Raw genomic sequence first — 11,353 nt, forward strand, 5'->3', positions numbered from 1 at the left:
AAAAATGGTATAGTCTTTTCGACTTGTTCACAAAATGTAAAGAATTATTTTTTAATGAGACTTTGTTTTTTTTTAATTTTCTATTTTAATTTTTGATATTTCAATTTCAAGTATACTAATATTTTTTAAAAAATATATTTATAATCTAAGTTATTCATATTTATTTTTTATAATAACTTTTTAATAATAATTAATAATAATTATTTTTATTTATTTTTATTTATGCGATTAAAATTATATATTAAATTATTTAAATTTATGAAAAATAAATTTTAAAATTTTTTTTTAAAAAAGAGTACTCTGAATAATGGTTAGATTATTTAATATTTCATAAATTATTTATATATAAAAAAATCTAAAAAAGAATGAGTTTAATAAATTATGAGTTACATTAACTTTATTTAAAAAATAAATCATAAATATATATAAAATTAAATAGTATTTATGTGGGTAATAAGTTAAATTATTCAAAATAAAAAAATAAAAAAGATTATAAATATATATAAAATTAAATAGTATTTATGTGAATAATAAATTATATTATTCAAACTAAAAAAAATTAAATGGAAAAATTTTATTAACAAATAATATAATAAATTATACTTATTATATTAAAATGTAAAAAATCAAAAAGTCATACATTAAGTGATAATGTTATTGTTTTATATAAAAATAAAATTATAAATATATAAAAAATTATAAATTTGTGCTATATAAGACAAGCAACCTTTTAACATAAGGAATAAAAAACATGTAATATTAATTATAATTTTTTTAATTTATTTTTTAATAAAAAATATATATATATATATTAAAATTTTTATTTTATTGTGATTAATATATTATATTAAAAGGCTATATAGAATTAAAAGGTGTAATAATGAAAAATTAAAAAGTTATATATAAATTATAATAATAAAAATAATAAATTACATTTACTATAATCTATTTTAGACTCCAATTATATATATAGATAGATAAATTAAACATAAATAAGGCTGAATAGGATTTGAAAGGTGGTGAATTTAGTCTCTTAAAGAACATGTGGTATTAAGCATAATTTTAAAGAAATTTGAGGAGGAGGATGATTAAATAAATCTTCATGTTTTGATATGACAACTTAACTATAGATCTTAAAATCTTCATGTTTTTAATAGAATTTATTTTCTACGCCTTTTATTTGTTTTAATTACGTAATAATGTTTAAAAAATAAAATTTGATAATTATTGCTCTAACATGGAAGCTCAAGGAAATCCAAATAAAGGAACGCAGCTAAGAATATGGATTGGACCATGTTCCAGCCTCTTCTCCCCGCATTTCCAAAAGCCAAATTAAGGTCGGTCAGTGCTCTCAAAGCCCAATAACTCTAACCATAATAGATTTAAGAAATGAGTTTCAAAATAATTTAACATATATAATTCATTTTGTAAATGGAAAGTTAACTACATGGAATTACCTTAAATAAGATTTAATTTATCTATTAAAAAAAAATGAAATTCTAGATAAATTCTAGATAAATTAAAAAAAATAAGATTTAATAGATTTATCTTATTAAAAAAAATAAGATTTAATTTAATTTATCTATTTAGATGAAACCTTTTTCCATGACCTCCTGAATGGAAGCATGTTAGACATGTCCTAATGTTATTAACATACGGTTATTACTAAACCTATGTACCAAGAACCATTTCCAAAACTTAAATAATTGTTAAGGCTCTTCAAGTCAACTAGAGTAAATTATTTCATTAATTTACTCAAACTACACTTTATTTTTTATTTTTTTAATAAATCAAGTTGCTCCATGAGCTTAAATATATATATTTATACACTCCATGCATTCTATTTGGAGGTCTTAAATAATTTAAATTCAATATATTATAATAATTATCAATTTCCAAGTCATTGCCCTTCCTTAGCTCTTACTCCAGGTAGACTTTAATTCACAATTCTTTCCAAGTAATCTAACATTCCAAGTTTATTCCCATTTTTAAAAATACTGTCAAAAGAAGTCTCTAATTTAATAACCCAAGAAATAAAGGAAATCAACTGTCTCCACCATGTCCTTCCAACAACAAGTTTTTCGCCAAAAGAGAATATATGCTATATTCCTAGTCATATCAATTTAATTTATTTACATTAATAAGTAAAAATTTCATCTACTTCTAATAAATTAATTTTTTAAGAGATTAAATTGAATTAAAATTAATACTCATGACAATTTATCCCCCACATGAAATTTCAATTTTTTTTGGAGACCCAAAAAACAAAACTAATTAACAGAACAGTTCTTAGGCAAGAAAAGCCCTGTTAATCCCATTTGAAGACCGCAAGCACCTCACTATGATACGGACCAACAAATATAATCACATGAGAATCAAAGAAATAATAATATATTGGTGCTTCCTAATGGAGCAGTAATAAGGAGTAAAGTTAAGAAGCTTGAAACAGTTATGAACTTACACATATAAGAACGAGTAACATAAGAATTGACTGAGCTTGCTACCGGAAAATGCCTCGTGGAGCTTAAAAATACAACTAAGTAACTCACCTTACTTGAGGTGTGTAATAGAGATGGCGCTGCTTAATTTATTTAGCATTGTTATGATAGACTTGCTATGTTTTATTATTTAAACACTTGTTTTATTTAGACTTGTATTCTGGCCATATTTTTTTTTTAAGTTTTAGAGTGTTGGGCTATGTTTTGGACTTATGTTTTAATACTTATAAGTTTGATGTGTTATTTTAGTGTATGGTTGAGTTTGGACCTTATGTGTGGTTCGGCCAAATCTAAGAAGAGTGTCTTAGAATTTTTTTTTTCTCTCCTTACTATATAAGGATAAGAAATACTTGTAATGCCTTTAGCGTGTATTGCTTTGAGCGAGAGTGAGGATTTACTTTCATCAATTGCATCAAGAATTTTAGCTAATTTATCAACTATTTATTGCGGTGTTTGTTAGATTCTAATCTAAATCCTTTTATCATCGGTGTTTCAACTTCTCTAAGTGTGGGGTGCCATAGATGGGTTTATCAAATCTTTGGATTTCATATCTACTTGTGCGTATAGGTTTCCTAACTTGGGATGAGCAACAATCGGAGAAGAGAGGAGAGAGATAGAAGCCAAAGAATCTTTTCTCTTTTCAAATCATACAGAAAAATAGAAAAAATGAAAATCATGCATAACCAAAATTTATTTTCGAATTCAGAATGGGTGGAAGCATGTTTGACATTTTGAGTGATTAACAAGCATGTTGTTAGACACAGTTTGTTGACATGACACAGTTATTTGACACTTAAAAGTGTCTACCAAGCATGTTATTAAACACAGCTTGTTGATGTGGCATAGTGTCGAACAACTCTACCACATTAGTAAACTGGCCATTTCAGCAGTGATGTGGTACTTTTTTTAACATTAAATTTATATAATACTTTTTTATTAAATTTAGTTATTAAAAAATAAATATTTAATATTAAATTCTTTTATTCTCGTTAATTGAAAAATTATTGTCCTTATATAAATCACTGGATAGTTTTTTCAACAAGTTCGATCAACGAAATGAAACCTTCTAATTTTTAGAATAAAAAATTTTAATGTTAAAAAAAATTTAAAGTCTAACAAAACTTAGTATGGAACAAGTATGCCCCATCAGTACAAAGTCATTTCAGCATAAGTGTCAAATAAGTCTCTCTTATTCATAAAAACTTCTTGCTTCAACTATAATTAAAGAAGAACATCGGTAAGTTTCATTATGTTTTTTTTTTAACATTCAATTTATTTTATATATTTTTTGTATTAAGCTTAGTTATTAAAAAATAAATATTTAATATTAAACTTCTTTTATTCTCAGAAATTAGAAGATTTCATTTCGTTGATCGAATTTGTTGAAAAAAACTATACAGTGGTTTATATAACAAAAATAGTTTTTCAATTTCTGAAAATAAAAAAATTAATGTTAAATATTTATTTTTTAATAACTAAGTTAATATAAATTTAATGTTAAAAAAAAAATACCACGTCACTCCTGAAATGGCCAGCTTGCTGAGATGGACACTTATTCGACACTATAAGTGTCGAACAAGTGTGTTACATTAGTAAGTCGATTGTTAGACATTTGAACAACATGTTTGTTTGATACTCAAAATGTCAAACATGCTTATTTGATAGTATGACTATTGAACAAGCATGCCATCAACCTAAATCCGAAAATAAATTTCTATGATGCATGATTTTCAATTTTTTTTGTTTTTCTACATGGTTTGAAGAAAAAAAAACTCCAATGAATCAAGCTCCAATATCAACTTGGGACAACCCATACTCCAAGAAAAACAGAGGCCATATAAAAAAGCACATAACTCAGCGCGCCTCCATAGACCTACAAATTCCTAAATGATAATATGCATAATTATGCAGCTTTATTATTACAAATTATCTAGACATTGAGTTTGATTTCATTTAAAATAGATTGATTTGTTTAAATTTCATTATCTTGGTAGGATTGGAGGATAACAGAGAAATATCCAATTGGGAACCCACGTTCCGAGATAAAAGGTGGCCACAATCAAATTCATAAAAGAATACTCTAGATAAGCTGTGTTATGGACTGCGTTATGGGCACAAGCATACTTGACAAACAAAGCCAGCTTCAAAGCCGGGAACCACCAAACAGATAATTCTTATCTGCCAAACTGTACTCAATTTTGATTTTAGATCCTTATATTGGGTTAGGACTCTTAGCACTATAAAAAGGGGGGCATTCTGATGTATCGATCATCTCATCTTATCTTTCATCTCCTATTTTTAGCCATGAACTTGTGTGGCTAAATTTCTCCTTTCAGTTAGAGGATAATTAAAAGTTCCAGTTAAACGGGTTGTGAGATTGATGTAATTTTATAGTTTTCTCAATTATTAGTATTTATATTATTCCTGTGTTTATTGCTTAATATCATTCTGTGGGTTGTTGCATTAAGGCGCCATTGCTCAATTGATAGAATGGTAGACTGCTATTCAGGTTAGTTAAATCCGTAATTGTTTAACTAAACTGAGATAAGTAGTGAATTAGGTTGCGTAAGGCCTTCCTAAGGAATAATATAATCTAACCTAAATGAACCGAGCGTCTCGCGTTTGTTAGTTAGAATCAGGTTCTTTTAATTCTTAATGCAATAATTGGATTAAATTCTAGGAGCGTCTCCTACGGTTGTCCGAGAGTTAGGGCTAGTTAACGAGCGTCTCTTAATTAGTTTAAAATTAAGAAAGGATTGGATACCTGAAGCGTCTTCAATATCTATAACTGGTTTACTAATTAATTCGAGATTATTTTGTATCCGTGATCAACCCATAAAAACTGGAACTAAAATTATTCCTTTAACTGAATCTGTCTTATCTTGATTCTCTCTTTTAAAATTGGTTCTTCCTTTAAATTGATTTTATTTATTCCTTTATATTCAAAACCCCTCCCCATTTTATTTTATTCTATTTTATTTTATTTTATTTTATTCAATAGAATTAATCTATTTAACCAGTCTCTGTGGGATCGACCCTGCTTACCATTATCACAAATTTTATTTTAAAGCAGGAATTTATTTTTGGTGGTTTTGACGCCCATCAAATTTTGGCGCCGTTGCCGGGGATTGGTTCTAAATTGTTTTATTAATTCTTTTTGAATGACACGTTCTAATCTTGCAGGTAGCCTCGAGTTCAACCCAGAAATTGAGAAAACCGCAAGGAAACTGAGAAAAGAGGCTAACCAGGGAAACAAAGATCTCTCATCATCCAGCATTGAGGAACAACTCCCTATTGAAGCACAGGTTGCTGCAGTTGAAGAGGAGGTCACAGTTGAAGAACAGGTTGTTGTCGACGAACAGGTCGTGGGCACGGAGGAAACAGCATCTGACTCGGACGATACCTCTGGTGAGTCTGACGTGGAAGAGCAAATGGCTGAAGAACAACCAATACAGGATGTTGACAATGTGGATGACCCTCAACCCCTTTGCATCGTGTATCCTGCACTAAATGCACCACTTGAGCTGAAATCAAGATTAATTCACCTCCTTCCCATCTTTAGAGGAATTGAAAGGGAAGATCCTCATAGACATTTGAAAGAGTTCCATGTGGTATGCTCCAGCATGAGACCACAAGGAGTTACAGAAGAACAAATCAAGCTAAGGGCATTTCCTTTTTCTTTAGCTGACAATGCAAAAGACTGGTTGTACTACCTACCTCCGGGTTCAGTCACTACATGGGGAGAAATGGTAAAATTATTTTTAGATCGATTCTTCCCCATTTCTAGAGCATCTGCAATAAGAAGAGAAATATCAGGAATTAAGCAAAAGGAAACAGAAACTCTCCATGACTATTAAGAGAGATTTAAACGTCTATGTGCTAGCAGTCCTAGGCATGAAATCTCAGATAAACAACTTATGCTTCATTTTTATGAGGGACTCACAACCATGGAAAGACGTATGATAGATGCTGCAAGTGCCGGAGCGATACGCAAAAGAACACCCCGAGAAGTTAGGGAATTGATATCTACGATGGCTGCAAATTCACAACAATTTGTACCTGTACAAGACTCTCATAAGAGAGTTTCTGAGGTAAGCAATTATTCTGTTGAGTCTAAACTTTCTCATCTAACCAATTTAGTTGAAAATCTTGTTGCAGAGAGGGTACAACAAGCCAAAGCTTGTGGAATTTGTGCTAATACGGGTCATCCCACTGATATGTGCCCATCACTTCAAGAGGACGACCAGCATGTGGATGCTGTCAACGGGTTTCCAGGTCCTCCACAAAGAAAGTACGATCCTTTTTCAAATACGTACAACCCAGGATGGCGAAATCACCCGAACTTTAGCTATAAACAACAAAATTCTCAAAGTTATCAGCCTAAACAGTTCCAGCAGCAAGCATCTTCATCTAATTTAGGTATGTCCTTGGAAGATATTGTTAAAAGTTTGGCCATTAACACTCAACAATTTCAACAGGACACTCAGACGAGTATTCGCAATCTGGAAACACAACTCAGTCAATTGGCGGTATCGGTGAACAAATTGGAAAATCAAGGTAAATTGCCTTCTCAGACTATAGTGAACCCCAAGCAGAATGCAAGTGTCGTTACACTCAGAAACGGAAAAGAATTGCAGGATAATCCTCGACAGGTAAGTCGTGGGCACGACCGCAGTAGCTTAGAAGCTGAGGTGACGGTACCTGAACAAGACAAATTAGCTTCAGCTCCCATACAACCTGAACCTCTAATCATTAAACCTCCTTTTCCTGAGAGATTGGCCAAGTCCAAACGAGAGAAAGAAGAAAAGGAGATCCTTGAGACATTTCGTAAGGTAGAAGTTAATATACCTTTACTTGATGCAATTAAACAGGTACCTCGCTATGCGAAGTTCTTAAAGGAGTTATGCACAAATAAGAGGAAGCTGGTGGGCTACCAAAAGGTTTGTATGGATGAAAAGGTGTCTGCTGTTTTTCAAAGTAAAATGCCTACCAAATGCAAGGACCAAGGTATGTTTGCTATATCTATCAAAATTGGCAAAGTTGGGGTTAAAAAAGCAATGTGTGACTTGGGTGCATCCATAAATGTAATGCCATTGTCCATTTATCAATCTTTAAATGTTGGCCCTTTGAAAGAAACTGGAGTAGTGATACAATTAGTTGATAGGTCTGTTATATATCCCGAGGGAGTTTTAGAGGATGTGCTGGTACAAGTTGGTAATTTAGTATTCCCTGCTGATTTTTACATAGTCCATATGGATGATGATAGGACCTCTAATACATCTGATCTTTTGTTAGGTAGACCTTTCTTAACAACTGCTAGAACAAAAATAGATGTTTTTGATGGCACACTTACCATGGAGTTTGATGGGGAAATTATAAAATTTAATGTATATGACAGCATGAAATACCCAAATGACCTTTCTAATGTGTGTGGTGTGGATATCATCGAACCTTTAGTCCAGAAAGTATTTGAGTTGCAAGGTGAGGATGAACTACAAACTGTATTGTGTGAAAACCTGAGTAAAGCTAAATTGGCAGCCATGAGTACTGATTTTGTCTTACACGGAAGGTTGGAAGATGTGGTCCATGAACTTGAAGCTAACAAAATTAAAAGTAATGTCTCTTCTTTAGGATTGCCCACTGCTCATTCTAAACTTTTACCATCTGTTGTGCAGGCCCCACAGTTAGAGCTGAAACCGTTGCCGACTCACCTGAAGTATGCATACCTTGGGGCAGGAAGTTCTCTACCCGTAATTATCTCCAACAAGCTGACACCATATGAAGAAGAGGAGCTGATTCGAGTTCTAAAAGAAAATAAAGGTGCAATTGGCTGGACTATAGCTGATATAAAAGGGATTAGTCCTTCCATTTGTATGCACAAGATTTTACTGGAAGACGATAGCAAGCCCACCAGGGAAGCTCAACGTCGTCTGAATCCTCCTATGATGGAAGTGGTAAAAAAAGAAATCCTGAAATTACTTGATGCAGGTGTGATCTACCCCATTTCCGATAGCAAGTGGGTGAGCCCAGTCCAGGTTGTCCCTAAGAAAACAGGCATTACTGTGGTGAAAAATGAAGATGGAGAATCAATACCCACCCGCGTCCAAAACGGGTGGAGGGTTTGTATGGATTATCGTAAATTAAATACGTCTACAAGAAAAGATCATTTTCCACTTCCTTTTATTGATCAGATGCTTGAGCGTCTAGCTGGAAAATCTCATTATTGTTGTCTTGATGGATATTCAGGCTTCCATCAGATTCCTGTGGCACCCGAAGACCAAGAGAAGACTACCTTCACCTGTCCATTTGGCACCTTTGCCTATCGACGAATGCCATTTGGGCTTTGCAATGCACCAACCACGTTTCAGCGATGTATGGTTAGTATATTTTCAGATTTTGTAGAAGACATCATAGAAGTTTTTATGGACGATTTCACCGTATATGGTAACTCCTTTGATACATGCTTAGCTAACCTTGAAAAAGTCCTTAAAAGATGTTTAGAGTCTGATTTGGTGTTAAACTATGAGAAATGTCATTTTATGGTAGATCAAGGGCTAATATTGGGGCACATTGTGTCAAAAAGGGGAATTGAGGTTGACAAAAGTAAGATAGATATTATTAAGTCACTGCCCTATCCCGTTAATGTGCGCGAAATTCGTTCTTTCCTTGGACATGCAGGTTTTTATCGACGATTTATTAAGAATTTCTCAAAAATAGCTTAGCCACTTTGCAGGTTATTGCAACAGGATGTTGAGTTTACTTTTGATAATTCTTGCAAGGAAGCTTTTGATGCACTCAAAGAGGTATTAATCACTGCGCCCATAATACAGCCCCCTGATTGGAGTCAACCTTTTGAAATTATGTGCGACGCGAGTAACCGGGCTGTGGGCGCGGTCTTAGGCCAAAGGAAGGAAAAAGATCCTCATGTTATTTACTATGCGTCCAGAACACTTGATAATGCCCAATGCAATTACTCAACCACAGAGAAAGAACTGTTAGCTATAGTTTTTGCTTTAGAAAAATTCCGTTCATATCTACTTGGTACTAAAGTAATTGTTTACTCTGACCATGCAGCTCTAAAATACCTTTTCAAGAAGAAAGATGCAAAGCCCAGATTGATTCGATGGATTCTTTTGCTTCAAGAGTTCGATGTTGAGATCCGGGACAAGAAGGGATCTGAGAACTTAGTTGCTGATCATCTTAGCCGACTGCCATTGTTGGTTGAAGACACTGTACCACTTAATGATGACTTCCCGGATGAACACCTGTTCTCCGCATCAGAGCAAGTTCCATGGTACACAGATATAGTTAATTATTTGGTCTCTAAAGCCTTACCCGATGACTTAACCAGAGCTGAACGGGAAAAGATCAAACATGATTCCAAGTATTATACTTGGGATGAACCTTATTTATGGCGCATATGCTCAGACCAGATTATTAGGAGATGTGTCGCGGGTCATGAAATCCATTCCATTATGAATTTCTGTCATGCCCACGCATGTGGAGGCCACTTTGGTCCAAAAAGAACAGCTCGTAAGATCCTTGAGAGTGGATTTTATTGGCCTTATATATATCATGATTCCTACATATTCTGTAAGTCTTGTGCTAATTGTCAAAAAACTGGAAATTTAAGTCGTCGTGACCAGATGCCCCAACAACCCATCCTTATCTGTGAAATATTCGATGTTTGGGGTATAGATTTCATGGGGCCATTCCCATCTTCTTTTGGTCATACATACATACTGTTAGCAGTTGATTATGTTTCTAAATGGGTGGAAGCAAAAGCTACCCATACTAACAATGCTAAAGTTGTTGTGGGTTTTGTCAAGTCATATATCTTTAACAGGTATGGAGTCCCAAAGGCCGTAATTAGTGATCGTGGAACTCATTTCTGCAATAAGATAGTTGCAGCACTTTTTAAGAAGTATGGTGTCCATCATCGAACTTCCACCGCCTATCATCCACAAACAAACGGGCAAGCAGAGGTGTCCAACAGAGAAATTAAGTCTATTCTTGAAAAGACTATCAGTCCTAATCGCAAAGATTGGAGTCTCAGGTTGGAAGACGCCTTATGGGCATATCGCACAGCTTTTAAAACACCCATTGGCATGTCTCCTTACCGCCTCATCTATGGCAAGCCCTGTCACTTACCCGTAGAGATTGAACATAGGGCTTTTTGGGCAGTGAAGCACTGCAATATGAGTATGGATAAAGCTGGTGTGCATCGTAAGTTGCAACTACAAGAGCTGGAAGAAATTCGAAATGATGCTTATGATAATTCTAGAATATACAAAGCAAGAACCAAGGCATTGCATGATCAATTCATTTCTAGGAAGCAATTTTCAGTTGGTCAAAAAGTTTTGCTATATGATTCTAGACTGAAATTATTTCCTGGTAAGTTACGAACTAGATGGATTGGTCCTTTTATTGTTACTAATATTTTTTCTCACGGTGCTATAGAGATAAGGAGTATGGACACCACCAAGTCATTCAAGGTCAATGGTCATCGTTTGAAACATTTTTATGAGAATTTTGAGCCACAACAGGTTGAGGAAGTTAATCTCAGTGGTTTTCCTCCATTTCCTTAACTAACTTGCAGAGAAGTGAAGTCTAGCTAAGACTTTAAATTAGAACTACTCTTTTTATTCTCTAGATTTAATTCTGTTTTCTTTTTCTTTAAATAATATAACAAAAAAAAATTTTTTTTTTCTTTGTTGGACCTTTCATTTCATTCAATTTTATTGTGTTTTATTTATTTATTTTATTTATTTATTTATTTATTTTTCTTATTATTATTATTTATTTTATTTATTTTTATTTTCAATCATCTTCTCCGGCGGTAAGTGTTTATTTTT

The 11,353-nt window shown here is 32.9% G+C and overlaps 1 pseudogene; it reads left to right on the plus strand.

Annotated features, from left to right (window-relative positions):
- Positions 1-6,445: 6,445 nt before the first annotated feature.
- LOC122723080 lies at positions 6,446-11,086 on the plus strand (annotated as a pseudogene).
- The last annotated feature ends 267 nt before the right edge of the window (positions 11,087-11,353 follow it).

Source organism: Manihot esculenta, chromosome 2 (genome assembly GCF_001659605.2).
Source record: "Manihot esculenta cultivar AM560-2 chromosome 2, M.esculenta_v8, whole genome shotgun sequence".
Lineage (NCBI taxonomy): Eukaryota > Viridiplantae > Streptophyta > Magnoliopsida > Malpighiales > Euphorbiaceae > Manihot > Manihot esculenta.